We start from the raw sequence: 24,281 nt of genomic DNA, 5'->3' as shown, positions 1-24,281 counted from the left end.
ATAGTTATCGTCTATTTGGTTGTTTCAACATCTTAACGCAACGCCTGTTCTATTGCCAGCAAAGGGTAAAATAGGCGATTCTTATTGTTCATACTTTGACAACTGGCAAAAAATGAAAGGTATCCCACGCTGTAGCTGCTCACCCCCGAGCTCTAAATGCTCCGATACGTGTGGCATTGTCTCTGTACTGGTCGCCTTTTGGGCATCGTCCTCTGGTCTGGCACCGGTGGTGAGACTGGGCCACAGAGAAGGCTGCTGCCTCTGGTGTAGGCCGATCAAAGACAATGCCCCCGTACATTATGATCAGGGTTTGTTTTGCATGTTCACCACAGGCGCTGTGCGTGGCTCACGCAGTCCTTGATTCCTTGCAAAAGGCGTCGTCCACTTGATGTTTGAACATTCAGTTTCATTGCCAGCAAAGGGTAAAACGCCCTCCCTCCTTATTTAACATTCTATGATAATTCCCACAAATAGTTTCAAGTTTCAAGTTTCATTTATTAGGTATAGCCCTGTGAGCCATGCGGCTCTTAAGTCGGGTGCAACCGCAACAAACAAAATTTGAACACAGAACATCTTAAAGCGACAATAAAAGGGCCCCGTCACGTGTTCCCCACGTCACTTCAACTCCCACTCGGCCGACGTCAAACTCATTCCCGCCTGCCCACGCCGCGCGCCCTGAGAGAACGATTGCTTGAAGGAGCGCCTTTGTGAATGTAAATTATTGTTTAACACGTAACAGGACTTTCGCCACCAATATCATCTGAAATATTGGGGATTTTTTGGGGTTAGATCTCGTAAATATATAAATATGTATGTGTCGTTAAAACCCGCCACCACCCGACCACAGCCGAATAGTAAGGGTTGATTGTAAATGAGTACTTGGATTGTAAATGTTGTGGCTTGGCTCTCCAACACACAACCGGTGTGCTGTACTAGTATACTACACTATACACTACACTACTACACTACACGACTATACACAATACACTACACTATACACTACACTACTATACACTACACTATACACTACACTATTATGCACAATACACTACACTACTATACACTACACTGTACACTACACTACTATACACTACTACACACTACACTACTATACACTACACTACTGTGCACAATACACTACACTACTATACACTACACTGTACACTACACTACTATACACTACTACACACTACACTATACACTACACTGCTATACACTACACTATACACTACACTACTTTACACAATACACTGCACTACTACACACTACACTATACACCACACTACTATACACAATACACTACACTATACACTACACTACTATACACTACACTACTATACACAATACACTGCACTACTACATAATACACTACACTATTACACACTACACTATACACTACTATACACAATACACTGCACTACTACACACTACATTATACACTACACTACTATACACAATACACTACACTACTATACACAATACACTACTACACACTACACTACTACACACTACACTATACACTACACTACTATACACAATATACTGCACAACTACACACTACACTACTATACAGAATACACTACGTTACTATACACAATACACTACTACACACTACACTACTATACACAATACACTACACTGCTATACACAATACACTACACTACTATACACTACACTATACACTACACTACTATACTCCCCCAACCCCCCCCTCCCCCATAATCGATACATTATTGTCGTTGCGGGCTGGTTGCAAACCGTCGAAACTGACTCATTGGAAGAAAAAAACTTAAAAGTAAAACACAAACAACAAGTTAAAAGTAAAACACAAACAACAAGTTAAAAGTAAAGCACAAACAACAAGTTCAAAGCAAAACACAAACAACAAGTTAAAAGTAAACCACAAAAAGTTAAAAGTAAAACACAAGTTAAAAGTAAAACACAAACAACAAGTTAAAAGTAAAACACAAACAACAAGTTAAAAGTAAAACACAAACAACAAGTTAAAAGCAAAACACAACAAGTTAAAAGTAAAACACAACAAGTAAAAAGTAAAACACAAACAACAAGTTAAAAGTAAATCACAAACAACAAGCTAAAAGTAAAACACAAAAAGTTAAAAGTAAAACACAGACAACAAGTTAAAAGTAAAACACAAACAACAAGTTAAAACACAAACAACAAGTTAAAAGTAAAACACAAACAACAAGTTAAAAGTAAAACATAAACAAGAAGTTAAAAGTAAAACACAAACAACAAGTTAAAATAAAAACACAAACAGCAAGTTAAAATAAAATACAAACAACAAGTTAAAAGTAAAACACAACAAGTTAAAAGTAAAACACAAACAACAAGTTAAAAGTAAAACACAAACAACAAGTTAAAAGTAAAACACAGACAACAAGTTAAAAGTAAAACATGGACAACAAGTTAAAAGTAAAACACAAACAACAAGTTAAAAGTAAAACAGAAACAACAAGTTAAAAGTAAAACACAAACAAGTTAAAAGTAAAACACAAACAACAAGTTAAAAGTAAAACACAACAACAAGTTAAAAGTAAAACACAACAAGTTAAAAGTAAAATACAAAAGTTAAAAGCAAAACACAAACAACCAGTTAAAAGGAAACACAAACAACAAGTTAAAAGTAAAACACAAAAAGTTAAAAGTAAAGCACAAACAACAAGTTAACAGTAAAACACAAAAAGTTAAAAGTAAAACACAACAACAAGTTAAAAGTAAAACACAAGTTAAAAGTAAAACACAAACAACAAGTTAAAAGTAAAACACAACAAGTTAAAAGTAAAACACAAACAACAAGTTAAAAGTAAAACACAAACAACAAGTTAAAAGTAAAACACAAACAACAAGTTAAAAGTAAAACACAAACAACAAGTTAAAAGTAAAACACAAACAACAAGTTAAAAGTAAAACACAACAAGTTAAAAGTAAAACACAACAAGTTAAAAGTAAAACACAACAAGTTAAAAGTAAAACACAACAAGTTAAAAGTAAAACACAGACAACAAGTTAAAAGTAAAACATGGACAACAAGTTAAAAGTAAAACACAAACAACAAGTTAAAAGTAAAACAGAAACAACAAGTTAAAAGTAAAACACAAACAAGTTAAAAGTAAAACACAAACAACAAGTTAAAAGTAAAACACAACAACAAGTTAAAAGTAAAACACAACAAGTTAAAAGTAAAATACAAAAGTTAAAAGCAAACACACAAACAACCAGTTAAAAGGAAACACAAACAACAAGTTAAAAGTAAAACACAAAAAGTTAAAAGTAAAGCACAAACAACAAGTTAACAGTAAAACACAAAAAGTTAAAAGTAAAACACAACAACAAGTTAAAAGTAAAACACAAGTTAAAAGTAAAACACAAACAACAAGTTAAAAGCAAAACACAACAAGTTAAAAGTAAAACACAAACAACAAGTTAAAAGTAAAACACAAACAACAAGTTAAAAGTAAAACACAAACAACAAGTTAAAAGTAAAACACAAACAACAAGTTAAAAGTAAAACACAACAAGTTAAAAGTAAAACACAACAAGTTAAAAGTAAAACACAACAAGTTAAAAGTAAAACACAACAAGTTAAAAGTAAAACACAAACAACAAGTTAAAAGTAAAATACAAAAAGTAAAAAGTAAAACACAAACAACAAGTTAAAAGTAAAACACAAAAAGTTAAAAGTAAAACACAACAACAAGTTAAAAGTAAAACACAGACAAAAAGTTAAAAGTAAAACACAAACAAAAAGCTCAAAGTAAAACACAAACAACAAGTTAAAAGTAAAACACAACAAGTTAAAAGTAAAAAACACGAACAAAAAGTTAAAAGTAAAACACAACAAGTTAAAAGTAAAACACAACAAGTTAAAAGTAAAACACAAACAACAAGTTAAAAGTAAAACACAAACAACAAGTTAAAAGTAAAACACAACAAGCTAAAAGTAAAACACAACAAGTTAAAAGTAAAACACAAATAACAAGTTAAAAGTAAAACACAGACAACAAGTTAAAAGTAAAACACAGACAACAAGTTAAAAGTAAAACACAAACAACAAGTTAAAAGTAAAACACAACAAGTTAAAAGTAAAACACAACAACAAGTTAAAAGTAAAACACAGACAAAAAGTTAAAAAAGTAAAACACAAACAAAAAGCTCAAAGTAAAACACAAACAACAAGTTAAAAGTAAAACACAAACAACAAGTTAAAAGTAAAACACAACAACAAGCTAAAAGTAAAACACAAACAAGTTAAAAGTAAAACGCAAACAACAAGTTAAAAGTAAAACACAACAAGTTAAAAGTAAAACACAACAACAAGTTAAAAGTAAAACACAACAAGTTAAAAGAAAAACACAAACAAGTTAAAAGTAAAACACAAACAAGTTAAAAGTAAAACACAAACAACAAGTTAAAAGTAAAACACAGACAACAAGTTAAAACTAAAACACAGACAACAAGTTAAAAGTAAAACACAACAAGTTTAAAGTAAAACACAAACAACAAGTTAAAAGTAAAACACAAACAACAAGTTAAAAGTAAAACACAAACAACAAGTTAAAAGTAAAACACAACAAGTTAAAAGAAAAACACAAACAAGTTAAAAGTAAAACACAAACAACAAGTTAAAAGTAAAACACAGACAACAAGTTAAAACTAAAACACAGACAACAAGTTAAAAGTAAAACACAAACAACAAGTTAAAAGTAAAACACAAACAACAAGTTAAAAGTAAAACACAAACAACAAGTTAAAAGTAAAACACAAACAACAAGTTAAAAGTAAAACACAAACAACAAGTTAAAAGTAAAACACAAACAACAAGTTAAAAGTAAAACACAACAAGTTAAAAGTAAAACACAAACAACAAGTTAAAAGTAAAATACAAAAAGTAAAACACAACAAGTTAAAAGTAAAACACAAAAAGTTAAAAGTAAAACACAACAACAAGTTAAAAGTAAAACACAGACAAAAAGTTAAAAGTAAAACACAGACAAAAAGCTCAAAGTAAAACACAAACAACAAGTTAAAAGTAAAACACAAACAACAAGTTAAAAGTAAAACACAAACAACAAGTTAAAAGTAAAACACAAACAACAGGTTAAAAGTAAAACACAAACAACAGGTTAAAAGTAAAACACAAACAAGTTAAAAGTAAAACACAGACAACAAGTTAAAAGTAAAACACAACAAGTTAAAAGTAAAACACAACAAGTTAAAAGTAAAACACAAATAACAAGTTAAAAGTAAAACACAGACAACAAGTTAAAAGTAAAACACAGACAACAAGTTAAAAGTAAAACACAAACAACAAGTTAAAAGTAAAACACAACAAGTTAAAAGTAAAACACAAACAACAAGTTAAAAGTAAAACACAAACAACAAGTTAAAAGTAAAACACAAACAACAAGTTAAAAGTAAAACACAAACAAGTTAAAAGTAAAACACAACAAGTTAAAAGTAAAACACAACAAGTTAAAAGTAAAACACAAACAACAAGTTAAAAGTAAAACACAAACAACAAGTTAAAAGTAAAACACAGACAAGTTAAAAGTAAAACACAAACAACAAGTTAAAAGTAAAACACAAACAACAAGTTAAAAGTAAAACACAAACAACAAGTTAAAAGTAAAACACAACAAGTTAAAAGTAAAACACAACAACAAGTTAAAAGTAAAACACAAACAACAAGTTAAAAGTAAAACACAACAACAAGTTAAAAGTAAAACACAAACAACAAGTTAAAAGTAAAACACAAACAACAAGTTAAAAGTAAAACACAAACAACAAGTTAAAAGTAAAACACAAACAAGTTAAAAGTAAAACACAACAAGTTAAAAGTAAAACACAACAAGTTAAAAGTAAAACACAAACAACAAGTTAAAAGTAAAACACAAACAACAAGTTAAAAGTAAAACACAGACAAGTTAAAAGTAAAACACAAACAACAAGTTAAAAGTAAAACACAAACAACAAGTTAAAAGTAAAACACAAACAACAAGTTAAAAGTAAAACACAACAAGTTAAAAGTAAAACACAACAACAAGTTAAAAGTAAAACACAAACAACAAGTTAAAAGTAAAACACAACAACAAGTTAAAAGTAAAACACAAACAACAAGTTAAAAGTAAAACACAAACAACAAGTTAAAAGTAAAACACAAACAACAAGTTAAAAGTAAAACACAACAAGTTAAAAGTAAAACACAACAAGTTAAAAGTAAAACACAAACAAGTTAAAAGTAAAACACAGACAAGTTAAAAGTAAAACACAGACAAGTTAAAAGTAAAACACAAACAACAAGTTAAAAGTAAAACACAAACAACAAGTTAAAAGTAAAACACAAACAACAAGTTAAAAGTAAAACACAAACAACAAGTTAAAAGTAAAACACAAACAAGTTAAAAGTAAAACACAAACAACAAGTTAAAAGTAAAACACAAACAACAAGTTAAAAGTAAAACACAAACAACAAGTTAAAAGTAAAACACAGACAACAAGTTAAAAGTAAAACACAACAAGTTAAAAGTAAAACACAAACAACAAGTTAAAAGTAAAACACAAACAACAAGTTAAAAGTAAAACACAACAAGTTAAAAGTAAAACACAACAACAAGTTAAAAGTAAAACACAAACAACAAGTTAAAAGTAAAACACAACAACAAGTTAAAAGTAAAACACAAACAACAAGTTAAAAGTAAAACACAAACAACAAGTTAAAAGTAAAACACAAACAACAAGTTAAAAGTAAAACACAAACAAGTTAAAAGTAAAACACAACAAGTTAAAAGTAAAACACAACAAGTTAAAAGTAAAACACAAACAACAAGTTAAAAGTAAAACACAAACAACAAGTTAAAAGTAAAACACAGACAAGTTAAAAGTAAAACACAAACAACAAGTTAAAAGTAAAACACAAACAACAAGTTAAAAGTAAAACACAAACAACAAGTTAAAAGTAAAACACAACAAGTTAAAAGTAAAACACAACAACAAGTTAAAAGTAAAACACAAACAACAAGTTAAAAGTAAAACACAACAACAAGTTAAAAGTAAAACACAAACAACAAGTTAAAAGTAAAACACAAACAACAAGTTAAAAGTAAAACACAAACAACAAGTTAAAAGTAAAACACAACAACACGTTAAAAGTAAAACACAACAAGTTAAAAGTAAAACACAACAAGTTAAAAGTAAAACACAAACAACAAGTTAAAAGTAAAACACAGACAAGTTAAAAGTAAAACACAGACAAGTTAAAAGTAAAACACAAACAACAAGTTAAAAGTGAAACACAAACAACAAGTTAAAAGTAAAACACAAACAACAAGTTAAAAGTAAAACACAACAACAAGTTAAAAGTAAAACACAAACAAGTTAAAAGTAAAACACAAACAACAAGTTAAAAGTGAAACACAACAACAAGTTAAAAGTAAAACACAAACAACAAGTTAAAAGTAAAACACAACAACAAGTTAAAAGTAAAACACAAACAACAAGTTAAAAGTAAAACACAAACAACAACAACAACAAGAAAACCAAAGCAAGGCCACGGGGCACCCTGCAAGGGACCGAAGCCCCCAGCCAAGTGGCGGCTAAACGTCGCCGCGTGGACATTGACGGCGGGCATCCATGCGGCTCTAAACGGCGACTCATGTCGATTTGTTGTCAAATGTGGAGTGGGGGGCGTGGGGAAAGATCGGAGGGCCCGGAGAAAAATCCACGCGACCACCACGGCGAGAGAGAGAGAGACACCTCCTGTACACCAGGCGAGGTAGTTAACATCTCGCTATTGTGATGATGATGAGAGACACCGCAAACTCCCAAATATACAGCAGCAGCAGCAGCAAGCGTCGTCAGGGGTCAGGATCGAACCCACGACCTCCTGCGTACCAAGCGAGGTAGTCAACATCTCGGGAGGTGGGGGGGGGGGGAGCGGAGGCGTGGGGGGCACAACCCGTCGGCACGCCGCCCCCTCCTCCTCCTCCTCCTCCCGTACAAACATTCTCGTGCAAAATAAATTCCACATTCCCATGGCTGGATCCCGTCTGCCCGTTCCACAACACCCCCCCCCCCCGCCCCTCCGCCACCACCTCACACCCGCCCAGGTCAATGGAGCATTAACGGACCGCGTGCTCCCTCGCCCGCCACGGCGTCTCGTCAGGAGGAGGCGGCCCGCTGCCGCTGCTGCTGCTGCCCGAGATAACGAGGTGCAGATGTTGGGTGGTGGCGGCGACGGTGGCCCGTGTGTGTGGTAGCAATTAAGGTCCCGCATCGCACGATGGACAGACGCGCTCCGCCGGGTGCTCTCTCTCTCTCTCCTCTCTCTCTTCTCTACTCTCTTCTCTCTCTCTACTCTCTCTCTCTGCTCTCTCCGTCTCTCCTCTCTACTCTCTCTCTCTGCTCTCTCCTCTCCTCTCTATTTTTTTACCTTAAATATTTCTTTTACCATTACAACACAGGAAAACAAGTCACTACAGTATTTACAACTGCAACATGAAAACAATGGGAGTGTATAAACTAAGTGCACAATGCGATAGGCAGAATACCGTGTACAGGATACACATTATTATTATTACCAAGCACAGCACTCTCCTCCCTCTCTTCTCTCTCTGCTCTCTCCCTGCCTCTCTCCTCTCTCTCTCTCTTTTTTTACGATCAGAGGAAACAAGAAGATGCTCGGTGTAGTCGGCACTTTGCTTCGTTCATCATTTTTTTTAAATGCTTTGCTTTATATACACCCCCCCCCCCCTTTTTAAATGAAAGCTTTAACAAAATATTTCTCGCACTGCTCTCCTTAGTCTCCGCCCAAGATGGTGCTGTACAAGACGAGGAACAAGATCCTGAGGCGACACTGACGGGCTCCTCTGTGCTGCTTCCAGTGTTCAGGGCCCTGCTGGAGGCCGCGTACCACGCACGTGCCGGTGACGCGCACCGCTCACGCGCACGTGCCGGTGACGCGCACCGCTCACGAGCACGTGCCGGTGACGCGCACCGCTCACTCACACGTGCTGGTGACGCGCACCAATCACACGCACGTGCCGGTGACGCGCACCAATCACACGCACCGCTCACGCGCACGTGCCGGTGACGTGCACCGCTCACGCGCACGTGCCGGTGACGCGCACCGCTCACTCACGTGCCGGTGACGCGCACCGCTCACACACTCACGTGCCGGTGACGTGCACCGCTCACTCACACGTGCCGGTGACGCGCACCGCTCACACACTTACGTGCCGGTGACGTGCACCGCTCACTCACACGTGCCGGTGACGCGCACCGCTCACACACTCACGTGCCGGTGACGCGCACCGCTCACTCACACGTGCACCCCCGCGTCTTCTTCGAACGCTGGGTGGCGTGAACGGCACCACCCTCCTTGTCACCTTCGCCGTGTTGCGTGCGCGACCACCACCACCATCACCGCCACGTGACGTTTTTTTGTGTTTGTGCGTGGGCGCCACGTGCGGCAGGGGACGAGGTTTTTATTTGATCGTGTTTGGTTATTTTTGTGTTGCTGGTTGACTTTGTGTGTTTCGCATCGAAATCGCCTCCAGTTGCTGTTGCTGCCGGCGGCAATAAAAGTTGTTTGAAAGTCAAAAAGTCTTCTCCGATTTCTCCTCTCTCCAATGGCGGAGCCAGGATTTTCAGGTAGAGGAGGGCAACCCCTCCAGCAATGAGAAATGACAGAGGAGTTTTGATTTAAAGCTTTCGTGACTGCAGTAATTCATATTCTTAGTACTTTCGGTAAAGTCACGTTGAAGGGGAAAAAATATAAAAATAAAATATATATTTTACTATTTCATTGTTTCCCTTCAACGTGACTTTACCGAAAGAACTAAGAATATGACAGAGGAATTGTTAGTAAGGACTTGTCCCTTGCTTTTTGATTCGACACGTGTGTGGCGATGGCGCTGCCATCGATCGAGGGTCGGATTCGAACCGCGTTGTGTGATCGGCATCGCGCTCGCTGAAGGTGTTGATGCCTTCAGGGAAGTCGTGGACTCTGTGTCACTTATAACCGCTTTGCCATTACTTATTGCCAATTATGGACTCAGACTATTGTCCTATCATCTCGTAGAGTCCCTGGCACGTAATAATATGCAACACAGTGGCAGTGGGGGGTCGCAAAATGTCGATTCATTACTAATAAACCACGTGCCACCCCCCCTACTTTCTCCGCCAGTGTCTCTCTCCTCTCTCTTCTCCATCTCTCCCCACTCTCTCCCCACACTCTCTCCACGCTCCATCTCCACCGCGCGGTGAAACCTGCAGCCACGCTCCCGGTGCTCGCCGAGCTCCGTTGGCTTCCGGTGGCCAGGCGGATTGCCGTTGATTTTCAAGGCCGCACTCGTCAGCGCGCGCGGTGGGGGAATGCTTCGCCGCAAGCTGACCGCAGTCACCTCGCCGGCGACCTCGTCGAGCGAGCGTGAGCCGAGGGCCGTCAACGCTCGACACCCCCTGGCCGCCCTCGAAACAAAAGACCGGGGCTCTCGCCGCGTCGTTGCAGCGGCGCTTTCGGACGCTCTCCCGTGGCCGTCTGGAACGCTCTCCTCTCTCTCTCTCTGATGAGAGGAAGCCTCTGGGAGCTACGGCGCATCTTCTTTGGTTCTTTCGGTAAAGTCACCACGTGGGATGAGAATGAAAGAATACAATGACGCGATGAAATTCTCACGACGTTTCGGCCACAACGCAAGCGGCCGTCTTCAGGTGAAAGGTACAGACCTGTCGGGACGACAGAGCTTCACCTGAAGACGGCCGCTTGCGTTGTGGCCGAAACGTCGTGAGAATTTTACTGTGTTATTTTATTATTTTATCCTCATTCTACGTGGTGGTGACTTTACCGAAAGAACCAAAGAAGATGAATCCTTGCAGTCACGAAAGCTTTAAATCGGAATTTAGCTACGGTGCACTTTTAAACCCTCGCCTAGGTTGACAAAGTCATTTCTTTAGAGCTGCCTTTTGTATTTAGTTTGTTGGCTCCCCCCCCCCCCGCCCCGCACAGTCGGTTACGTATGGTGCGAAAGAAGTTCAACGTGAATAGACTCGCCGCGACTTTACCGAAGGACACGAGAATATGCATTCATCGACTCTCTCGACGTCGACTCGATAAATTCCGCCCCGAATGACGACACGGCCGTGCTATCGGAGTCCGACAACCCTCTGGCGTGTTGGTGAACGCACCCTGCAGAAGCGGACTTCGCAGGGCCACCCTCCGAGGCATCTCCGATTCTTCACCACCGGGGGCAGCACTTTCCCCGCGCAATGCCACGCCACCACGTGACGGGCAGCCGCACCGATATACAGTCAGGCCCTCGATTATCCGCGTGCGGTTTATCCATAAGAGAGAGAGAGGGGGGGGGGGTTATTTTTGTTGGTTGGGTTAGATCGCGTAAATGTAAAATGTGTCGTTAATCCCGCCTGACGCAGGCAAATCTTCTTAGTTTCTTCTTGCTTCTCATTTGCCACCACGTGGTGATCGGTGACCGGGCTGCACATCCCCCCCTCCTCCTCCTCCTCCTTCGTGGTGGTTATTGAGCCACATGGGCTAGGAGATGTTGACTGCCTCGCCTGGTACACAGGAGGTGTCGTGGGTTCGTTCCCGACCATGACGATGCCTGCTGCTGCTGTATATTTGGAGTTTGTGGTGTCTCTCTCTCTCTCATTATCACAATGACGAGATGTTAACTACCTCGCCTGGTATGCAGGAGGTCGGTGGGTTCGATTCTGACCCCTGACGATGCCTGCTGCTGCTGTATATTTGAAGTTTGTGGTGTCTCTCTCTCATCATCATCATCATCACAGTTGCGAGATGTTAACTGCCTCGCCTGGTACACAGGAGGTGTCGTGGATTCGATCCCGACCCTGACGATGCCTGCTGCTGCTGTATATTTGAAGTTTGTGGTGTCTCTCTCTCTCTATCATCATCATCACCACAGTTGCGAGATGTTAACTACCTCGCCTGGTACACAGGAGGTGTCGTGGATTCGATCCCGACCCTGACGATGCCTGCTGCTGTATATTTGAAGTTTGTGGTGTCTCTCTCTCTCATCATCATCATCACCACAGTTGTGAGATGTTAACTACCTCGCCTGGTGTACAGGAGGTGTCGTGGATTCGATCCCGGCCCTGACGCCTGCTGCTGCTGCTGCTGTATATTTGGAGTTTGTGTTGTTTTCCACTTTAGTCACGTGGATGTTTCTCTGGGTGGCCCGGTTTTTTTCCCCCCCTCCGCATTTCTAATCAAAATCCGTTTTCGAGTGTTTGGCTGCCATTATTAATTCCCGCGTGATGACGATGAGCTTCAATTTGGGGCCAGTGTCGCTTCTTGCAAAGAGAGCTCTGTATCTCCCGTGGGCCTAGCCTGGTCAAACAAAAATATAAAGGTATTGTAACGTAAAGATGATTGGGGGGCAAGGATGTTAACTCCCTCGCCTGGTGTGCAGGAGGTCGTGCTTTCGATCCCGACCCTGATTTTCTTTTTACGAGGTTAAGACCCCCACTGAGCTATCCATATACCGTAGCTCTCTTTTTTTTTCAGAAGCGACCTGGACATCGCGGACACGAGCTCAACGAAGTGCGGCTATCATCGTCATTGTCGCCGCCACAGCTTGGGAGTTCATGGCAACTCCCGAGATACAGCAGGCATCGCCAGGGCACCAACAACAAATCACAGCACCAACAACAAATCACAACAATAAATCACAACACCAACAGCAAATCACAGCACCAACAACAAATCACAACAACAAATCACAACAACAAATCACAACACCAACAGCAAATCACAACACCAACAACAAATCACAACAATTCACAACACCAACAACAAATCACAACACCAACAACAAATCACAACACCAACAACAAATCACAACAACAAATCACAACACCAACAACAAATCACTACAACAAATCACAACACCAACAACAAATCACAACACCAACAACAAATCACAACAACAAATCACAACACCAACAACAAATCACAACACCAACAACAAATCACAACACCAACATTCGCAACCGCTTCGACGTCTTTATTCCGTCATGGCATTGAGGGGGAGACCCCCCCCCCCCCACTTCTACATCCTCACCCCCACCACTCTGCTTCCTGAGACGTGGCCAAGTTACCCTACCCAGCCCGTACGTGTCTCTCTCTCCACGTCTCTCTCTCTCTCCACATGTCTCTCTCTCTGTCTCTTTCTCTCCACGTGTCTCTCTCTCCACGTGTCTCTCTCTCCACGTGTCTCTCCACATGTCTCTCTCTGTCTCTTTCTCTCCACGTGTCTCTCTCCACGTGTCTCTCTCCGTCTCTCCACGTATCTCTCTCTGTCTCTCTCTCTCTACGTGTCTCTTTCTCTACGTGTCTATCTCTCCGTCTCCCCAAGTATCTCTCTCCGTCTCTCTCTCTGTCTCTCTCTCCACGTGTCTCTCTGTCTCTCTCTCCACGTCTCTCTCTCCACGTGTCTCTCTCTCCACGTGTCTCTCTCTCTCCACGTGTCTCTCTCCACGTGTCTCTCTCTACGTCTCTCTCTCTCCACGTGTCTCTCTCCACGTGAGATTGTCACACTGCACGTTGCCATCGGCCGTGTGGCTCAGCCGAATCTCGCCGGTAGTAAAAGACTTGGTGCATTTCCTGCGGTGCCAGGCAGGATCTGCCCCACCAGTACTTACGCTGCCAGCGGCTCTAACCAATGTTCCGTCTTTTGGGGGACATCTTCAGGAAACTGGGGGTGCCCTTCTACAACAGCAGCTTCGTATATGGGGGGTGGTGCCTTACCTGGCCAACAAGCGCCATGACCTCGCCAACTTCGCCTGTGCTCAGGCGAAGTTCGCGGTGTACAGAACTAGGAAAAAGATGCTGCAAGGTGACACTGACGGCTGCTCTGTGCTGCTTCTGGTGTTCAGAGGCCACGTACCACACACACGTGTCGGTGATGTGCAGCGCGTCTTCTTCGAACGCTGGGGAGCCGGACAAGCCCCTCTCTGTACCGGTGTGGAGGGCACCACCCCACGTGATCACCTTCTGAAGCGCTCGCTCGTCACCGTGGCGTGCGTGAATGACCAGCACCACCACGACAACCACCACGTGACTTTTCTTTCGTGTTGTGCGCGGTGCATTTAGCAACACAGCGCGTGGATTTATTATAGCGTTTGTTTATTTGTGTTGCTGGTGACTTTGTGTGTTTCGTATCGGTAATCGCCTCCAGTGCTGTTGTTGCTGGCGGCAATAAAAGTTGTTTAAAAGTCAAAAAAGTCTGTCCCCCTCCCTCCCCGTGTCTCTCTCTCTCTCTGTCTCCCCCTTCGCTCTCCTCCTCCCTCTCTCTCTTTCCTTCTCTTCCGCAAATTAGCAGAGAGTCGTGGAAGGCAGCCGCCTCCACTCCTCCACCCCCCACTCCTCCACCCCTCACTCCTCCACCCCCCACTCCTCCACCCCCCACTCCTCCATGCCTCCACCCCCCACTCCTCCACCCCCCACTCCTCCATGCCTCCACCCCCCACTCCTCCACCCCCCACTCCTCCACCCCCCACTCCTCCACCCCCACTCCTCCACTCCTCCACCCCCCCACTCCTCCCACCCCCCACTCCTCCACTCCTCCACCCCCCACTCCTCCACCCCCCACTCCTCCACTCCTTCACCCCCACTCCTTCACCCCCCCACTCCTCCACTCCTTCACCCCCCACTCCTCCACCCCCCACTCCCCACCCCCCACTCCTCCACTCCTTCACCCCCCACTCCTTCACCCCCCACTCCTCCACTCCTTCACCCCCCACTCCTCCACCCCCCACTCCTCCACTCCTTCACCCCCCACTCCTCCACCCCCCACTCCTCCACTCCTCCACCCCCCACTCCTTCACCCCCCACTCCTCCACTCCTTCACCCCCCACTCCTCCACCCCCCACTCCTCCACTCCTTCACCCCCCACTCCTTCACCCCCCACTCCTCCACTCCTTCACCCCCCACTCCTCCACCCCCCACTCCTCCACTCCTTCACCCCCCACTCCTTCACCCCCCACTCCTCCACTCCTTCACCCCCCACTCCTCCACCCCCCACTCCTCCACTCCTTCACCCCCCACTCCTTCACCCCCCACTCCTCCACCCCCCACTCCTCCACGCCTCCACCCCCCCACTCCTTCACCCCCCACTCCTCCAATCCTCCACCCCCCACTCCTCCACCCCCCACTCCTCCACTCCTTCACCCCCACTCCTTCACCCCCCACTCCTCCACCCCCTACTCTTTCACTCCTCCACCCCCCACTCCTCCACCCCCCACTCCTCCACGCCTCCACCCCCCCACTCCTTCACCCCCCACTCCTCCACCCCCTACTCTTTCACTCCTCCACCCCCCACTCCTCCACCCCCCACTCCTCCACGCCTCCACCCCCCCACTCCTTCACCCCCCACTCCTCCAATCCTCCACCCCCCACTCCTCCACCCCCCACTCCTCCACTCCTTCACCCCCACTCCTTCACCCCCCCACTCCTCCACTCCTTCACCCCCCACTCCTCCACCCCCCCACTCCTCCACTCCTCCACCCCCCACTCCTCCACCCCCCACTCCTCCACCCCCCACTCCTACAATCCTCCACCCCCCACTCCTCCACCCCCCACTCCTCCACTCCTCCACCCCCCACTCCTCCACTCCTCCACCCCCCACTCCTCCACCCCCCACTCCTCCACTCCTTCACCCCCACTCCTTCACCCCCCCACTCCTCCACTCCTTCACCCCCCACTCCTCCACCCCCCACTCCTCCACCCCCCACTCCTCCACTCCTTCACCCCCCACTCCTCCACCCCGCACTCCTCCACCCCCCACTCCTCCACTCCTTCAGCCCCCACTCCTCCACCCCCCACTCCTCCACCCCCCACTCCTCCACTCCTTCAGCCCCCACTCCTTCACCCCCCACTCCTCCACTCCTCCACCCCCCACTCCTCCACCCCCCACTCCTCCACCCCCCACTCTTTCACTCATCCACCCCCTACTCCTCCACTCCTCCACCCCCCACTCCTCCAATCCTCCACCCCCCACTCCTCCACCCCCCACTCCTCCACCCCCCACTCCTCCATCTCCCACTCCTCCACTCCTCCACCCCCACTCCTCCACCCCCCACTCCTCCACCCCCCACTCCTCCACCCCTCCACTCCCCACTCCTCCACCCCCACTCCTCCACCCCCCACTCCTCCACCCCCCCCACTCCTCCACCCCTCCACCCCCACTCCTCCACCCCCCACTCCTCCACTCCTCCACCCCCCACTCCTCCAATCCTCCACCCCCCACTCCTCCATCCCCCACTCCTCCACTCCTCCACCCCCACTCCTCCACCCCCCACTCCTCCACCCCCCACTCCTCCACCCCTCCACTCCCCACTCCTCCACCCCCACTCCTCCACCCCCCACTCCTCCACCCCCCCCACTCCTCCACCCCTCCACCCCCACTCCTCCACCCCCCACTCCTCCACTCCTACACCCCCCCAATGCCCCTTGTCTCCAATTCCCCGACTGACCAAACAACTCAGACGCCCCCAATCCCCCCACCCCATCCCCCCACCCCATCACCACCTCATCCTCACCCCCCGCACCCTCCCCAGCCCCCCCCCCCCCCCCCCGCTCATGGCGGTGTTGTCGACATTGCGTTGGCTCGAAACTCGCCCAGAAAGTGAAAATTTGGCCGATTTCCCAGATTCCCTCCACCACCACCATCACCACCATCACCACCACCACCACCACCCCCACCACTCCCACCACTCCCACCACTCCCACCATCACCACCACCATCACCATCACCACCACTCCCACCACCACCCCCACCACCATCACCACCACCACCACTCCCACCACTCCACCATCACCACCATCACCATCACCACCACTCCCACCACCACCACCACCACCATCACCACCACTCCCACCACTCCCACCATCACCATCACCACCACCACCACCATCACCCCCACCGCCACCACCCCCACCACCACCACCACTCCCACCACCACCCCCACCATCACCATCACCCCCACCACCACCATCACCCCCACCACCACCACCACTCCCACCACCATCACCACCACCACCACCACCCCCACCACCACTCCCACCACCATCACCACCACCACCATCACCCCCACCACCACCATCACCCCCACCACCACCCTCACCACCACCACCACTCCCACCACCACCCCCACCATCACCATCACCCCCACCACCACCATCACCCCCACCACCACCACCACCACTCCCACCACCATCACCACCACCACCACCACCACTCCCACCACCATCACCACCACCACCACCCCCACCACCACTCCCACCACCATCACCCCCACCATCATCACTACCACCACCACCCCCACCACCACTCCCACCACCACCACTCCCACCACCATCACCCCCACCACCACCCCCACCACCACCCCCACCACCACTCCGACCACCATCACCACCACCACCCCCATCACCCCCACCATCACCACCACCCCCACCACCACCACTACTCCCACCACCATCACCCCCACCACCACCCCCATCACCCCCACCATCACCATCACCACCCCCACCATCACCACCACCATCACCACCACCCCCACCACCACCTCCACCATCACCACCACCCCCATCACCACCACCATCACCACCACCACTCCCACCACCATCACCCCCACCATCACCTCCACCACCCCCACCATCACCCCCACCATCACCACCACCCCCACCACCACCACCACCATCACCACCACCCCCACCACCACTACCACCACCCCCATCACCCCCACCATCACCACCACCACCACCATCACCTCCACCACCATCACCCCCACCACCACCCCATCACCCCCACCTTCACCACCACCACCATCACCCCCACCACCATCACCACCACCATCACCCCCACCACCACCCCCACCATCACCACCACCACCATCACCACCACCATCACCATCACCACCACCATCACCATCACCACCACCATCACCCCCACCACCACCATCACCACCACCACCATCACCCCCACCATCACCCCCACCACCCCCACCATCACCACCACCACCCCCATCACCCCCACCATCACCACCACCCCCACCACCACCACCACCTCCACCACCACCACCATCACCACCACCATCACCCCCATCACCCCCACCATCACCACCACCCCCACCATCACCACCACCCCCACCATCACCACCATCACCACCCCCACCCCCACCATCACCACCACCACCACCCCCACCACCATCACCCCCACACCACCCCCATCACCCCCACCATCACCATCACCCCCACCACCATCACCACCACCATCACCCCCACCACCACCATCACCACCCCCACCACCACCATCACCCCCACCACCTTCACCACCATCACTGTTATTACTATTATTACTGTTGTACGATTCTCAGATGATGTCCACATTTTTTCATCCCCCGGTACGGAGCTTATTGTTGTTGTTTGTGTGTTGTTTGTTGTGTTGGTTGTTGTTTTGCTTGTTGTTTGTGTGTAGTTTGTTGTGTTGGTTGTTTGTTGGTTGTTGTTGTGTCGTTGGTGTGTTGTTTGCTGGTTGTTGATTTTTGCGCGATGGTTTTGTTTGTGGTTGTTCTGTTGTTGTGTTGGTTGTTGTTTCTTGTGTGTTGGTTGTTGTTTGTAGCTTCGTGTTGTTTGCTGCTCGCGTTTGCTGGTAGTTGGTTGTTGTTTGTGTTTTTTTGCGAGTGCTCAAATAAGAACTGAAAGCTGAACAACTTTCAGTCGACGTCACCAGGAGTGTCACGAGGAGCTAAACCGGGCACCACCCCCTACTTAGAACAACAACAACAAACAACAACAACAACAAACAACAACAACAACGGGCACGAGCCTCCTTGGCACACTTTTTAAGTCCGCAGGAGGAGGGGGTTCTGTCACGTCGACTAAACGTGGGAAAATTCGTTACTCAGTTCAGCACACACACACACCGGTTGTTGTTGTTGTTGTTGTTTTGGTGTTGTTGTGGGTGTTGTGAGAGTGAAATTCGTTTGCGAGTCGAGTAGGCACGTGACGTTTCGCCCGGTAATTACGACAACGACAACAAGCACAACAACCAGAACAACAACCACAACAACCACCACCACAACAACCACCACCACAACAACCAGAACAACAACCACAACAACAACAAGCACAACAACAACAAGCACAACCACAACAACAACCAGAACAACCACCACCACAACAACAAGCACAACAACAAGCACAACAACAACAAGCACAATAACCAGCATCGTCAGGCAACAGCCATCGGCGGAGCGTCCTGGACTACTCAAATGAATTGTAAGACGCTGTGAGTTTTGCAAACGCTTTTTGTTGTTGTTGTTGTACCAGGCGTATGTCCCCACCCCCACTCCCCCCCCCGACTGAGACATGTAGATCTCATTTTTCAGAGGCGAGCTGGCCCATCACTAACGACATAGCTCAACGCGGCGGGCTTATCATCGCAGTCGCCCGCGTGGAAATGTGCAGCGGCAGCAGGCGAATAGCTCGAGACGCGTGACGCTGATCCTAAATGCAGAGAGGGGGGGGGGGGTAAAGAGACCGCAAACTACAAAAAATAATAGCAGCAGGCATCGTCAGGGTCCGCGATCGAACTCACGACCTCCCGCGTACCCGGCGAGGCAGTCGACATCTCGCCAAGAATGCGCATTTTTTTTTCTCCCTCCAGATATCGATGTTTTACGTCCGTTGATATTGTAGATACGTGTAGATAGATGTATTCGATACCTAATGGGGCGCATGCCACCTCTGCGGTCATCTCTTGAGTATAAACCACGTGACTGACCACATCCACCACCGAGTGCCGGATGAGCATAGGAGCAAATGTAGCTACTACTACTACATGTAGCTACTACTACTACACTATGTAGCTACTACTACACTATGTAGCTACTACTACTACATGTAGCTACTACTACACTATGTAGCTGCTACTACACATGTAGCTACTACTACACATGTAGCTATTACTACTACATGTAGCTACTACTACTACACTATGTAGCTACTACTACACATGTAGCTACTACTACACTATGTAGCTACTACTACACTATGTAGCTACTACTACACTATGTAGCTACTACTACACATGTAGCTACTACTACACTATGTAGCTACTACTACACTATGTAGCTACTACTACACTATGTAGCTACTACTACACTATGTAGCTACTAGTGCTACACATGTAGCTACTACTACACTATGTAGCTACTACTACTACACATGTAGCTACTACTACACTATGTAGCTACTACACATGTAGCTACTACTACACTATGTAGCTACTACTACACTATATAGCTACTACTACATGTAGCTACTACTACTACATGTAGCTATTACTACTACATGTAGCTACTACTACTACTACATGTAGCTATTACTACACTATGTAGCTACTACTACTACTACACATGTAGCTACTACTACACTATGTAGCTACTACTACACATGTAGCTACTACTACACATGTAGGTACTACTACATGTAGCTACTACTACACTATGTAGCTACTACTACTACACGTAGCTACTACTACACATGTAGCTACTACTACACATGTAGCTATTACTACACATGTAGCTACTACTATATGCAGCTACTACTACACTATGTAGCTACTACTACTACACATAGCTACTACTACACATGTAGCTACTGCTACACATGTAGCTATTACTACACATGTAGCTACTACTATATGCAGCTACTACTACTACACTATGTAGCTACTACTACACTATGTAGCTACTACTACACTATGTAGCTACTACTACACATGTAGCTACTACTACATGTAGCTACTACTACACTATGTAGCTACTACTACTACACGTAGCTACTACTACACATGTAGCTATTACTACACATTTAGCTACTACTACATGCAGCTACTACTACTACACTATGTAGCTACTACTACTACACATGTAGCTACTACTACACATGTAGCTACTACTACATGTAGCTACTACTACACATGTAGCTACTACTACTACATGTAGCTACTACACATGTAGCTATTACTACACTATGTAACTACTATTACTACATAGTGTAGTAGCTACTACTACACTATGTAGCTACTACGACTACGTGTAGCTACTACTATACATGTAGCTACTACTACACTATGTAGCTACTACGACTACATGTAGCTACTACTATACATGTAGCTACTACTACACTATGTAGCTACTACTATACATGTAGCTACTACTACACTATGTAGCTACTACGACTACATGTAGCTACTACTATACATGTAGCTACTACTACACTATGTAGCTACTACGACTACATGTAGCTACTACTACTACATGTAGCTACTACTAAACTATGTAGCTACTACTACACGTGTAGTAGCTACTACTACATGCAGCTACTACTACACTATGTAGCTACTACTACACATGTAGCTACTACTACACATGTAGCTACTACTACACATGTAGCTACTACTACACATGTAGCTACTACTACACATGTAGCTACTACTACTACTACACATGTAGCTACTACTACATGTAGCTACTACTACATGTAGCTACTACTCACATGTAGCTACTACTACACTATGTAGCTACTAATACTACATGTAGCTACTACTACACATGTAACTACTACTACTACATGTAGCTACTACTACACATGTAGCTACTACTACACTATGTAGCTACTACTACGACACATGTAGCTACTACTACTACACTATGTAGCTACTACTACACTATGTAGCTACTACTACACATGTAACTACTACTACACATGTAGCTACTACTACACATGTAGCTACTACTACATTATGTAGCTACTACTACTACACATGTAGCTACTACTACTACACATGTAGCTACTACTACTACACGTGTAGTAGCTACTACATGTAGCTACTACTACATGTAGCTACTACTACTACACATGTAGCTACTACTACTACTACTACATGTGTAGTAGTAGCTACGGGCCCCGCACTTTCAAGGGCCCCGCACTAACTGCTTTCAAGCAATCAATTCGGGTTCAGTGATTCTGCACTTGCTCTATTACTATAGTACTATACCGCCTTCGACTTTTACGAACGACTGGATGTTTAAGCTTAGCGATTTGTCGTGTTATCTGGCTGTGGAGCAAATAAAAAAAACATACACTTACTTTACTGTGCAAGTAAAACATGTATTGTTTAAATATTAACGGTTTTTTTTTTTACTTAGGGCCCTTTTCTAACATATGCTACAGGCCCCGCACCAGCTTCATCCGGCACTGCCACCACCTCCACCGCCGTAGCCGCCCGGCGCTCCTCCGCTCCCTCTTCTCCGCTTCTTCGACCGGTGTCTGAGTGTCGACTGCCCCCCCCGCCCCCCAACTGCCCGGCCACGCTGCCTCGCGAATTTCCCCCAACGGAGGGCCGATCTTTTTTGACACCGCCGTCGTTTGCCGGTCATCGGCGAGTTCCGCTCGTTGCTCCGCATCCCTTCCCCCGAGCCCCTCGATTGGCACGGCCGGCCGGCTACGTGCGGGGATGCCACCAACTACTTTCTTTACTCGGCGCGGGGAGGCGTTGTTCTCATGTTGGCATGGGGCCTGCCCCCCGCCCCCCACAACCACTGTGGCTAGGAGATGTTAACTACCTCGCCTGGTATACAGGAGGTGTCGTGGGTTCGATCCAGACCCTGACGACGCCTGCTGCTGCTGTATATTTAGAGTGTGTGGTGTCTCTCTCATCATCATCATCACAGTTGCGAGATGTTAACTGCCTCACCTGGTATACAGGAGGTGTCGTGGGTTCGATCTCGACCCTGACGACGCCTGCTGCTGCTGTATATTTAGAGTTTGTGGTGTCTCTCTCATCATCATCACAGTTGCGAGATGTTGACTACCTCGCCTGGTGTACAGGAGGTGTCGTGGGTTCGATCCAGACCCTGACGATTCCTGCTGCTGCTGTATAGTTGGAGTTTGCGGCGTCTCTCTCATCATCATCATCACAGTTGCGAGATGTTAACTACCTCGCCTGGTGTACAGGAGGTGTCGTGGGTTCGATCTCGACCCTGACGACGCCTGCTGCTGCTGCTGTATAGTTGGAGTTTGCGGTGTCTCTCTTTCTCTCTCTCTCTCCGTGGTGGCGTGGACTTTTCTCTCCGGGTCCTCCGGTTTCTCCCCATCCAGCCTTTAAAATCGACGTCGCGCGTTTCCGGAGCCATTTTGGCCGCTGCTATGCATTTCAGCCGCCACTTTATCGAGCCTTCATCGCTGAGCGACAGGCGAGGTTCGCTCCTGACAAAGAGCCAAGCAGAGCAGGCCCGCGGGGCCTCGTAGCTGCTCACATTAAAATGTAAATAGTTTAAAGGAAATAAAAGCAGACATCCCAACGCTCTCTGTTGCAGCTGCACCGCCTGCACCCTCGGATTAGCTACGTCACCGTGCGAATCGGCTTAAAGGTCCGTGATCTGAGCGTGGCTTCTTCCACTCCAGCGCTGTCCTACCAGACAGTCTCGTCCCTTCACCTGATGAAGGCCGCTTGTGTTGTGGCCGAAACGTCGTGATTTTTTTGTTATTTTATTTTTTACCTACGTGAGTTTACCCAATAGAACCAAAGAGTATGGATCCTAGCAGTCACGAAAGCTTCAAATCCAGAAAACCCAAACAGGCGGACGCACCGCCGGCGCGCGTCCAGACAACGTCCGAGCGGACGTCCGCGACAAAAACAACAGCCAAAAAAAGGGGCGAGAGAAAGAGAGAGCGAGAGAGAGAGAGAGGGACAGCTTCGTAAGCTCGGCGGATTCACCTCTGGGACAAAGTAGAGGATCCTGACACATCCCGGTCGACGTTCGCGCGTCGAGACAACGCAACGGAACGGGAGGTCGCTGTTCATTTGATTTGTTACCCAACAATGATCCACGGTCAACGGAGCATTGTGCGCGCGTTGTTATTTTTTTTTTAGCGTTTGAACGGTTGTTGTCGTATTGATATTAGACGATATACAGGGTGCTTTAGAAAAAAAAAACATGTGAACGCTGACTGAGAATTTGCAACAGCGCCACGAGAAATGTGCCTCCGGGCACTGGAGATCCACCCGGAGGAAGACTTCAGCTCCAGGCAAAGCGTTGACAGTGACGGCGAACAAGTGGGGGGGGGGGGGGGGGAACGGTGGGTGACTATTTGGACTTTTTGAAGCAATTCACGTACATTCGTTATCACGTTACGGTGTAGTATTATCCTGATC

At 46.2% G+C, this 24,281-nt stretch overlaps 1 protein-coding gene across 1 annotated transcript in view; it reads right to left on the bottom strand.

Moving 5' to 3' along the window:
• The window catches only part of LOC116942972 (lysophosphatidic acid receptor 1-A-like), an 83,518-nt gene that overhangs the window by 4,544 nt on the left and 54,693 nt on the right, over window positions 1–24,281 (bottom strand). The gene's annotated exons all lie outside the window — the stretch shown is intronic.

This window comes from Petromyzon marinus, chromosome 1 (assembly GCF_048934315.1).
Source record: "Petromyzon marinus isolate PM22_M1 ecotype Great Lakes invasive population chromosome 1, UKy_Petmar_22M1.pri1.0, whole genome shotgun sequence".
Lineage (NCBI taxonomy): Eukaryota > Metazoa > Chordata > Hyperoartia > Petromyzontiformes > Petromyzontidae > Petromyzon > Petromyzon marinus.
Note: the sequence above shows the minus strand (reverse complement) of the source record. Positions and strands in the feature narration are given on the sequence as shown.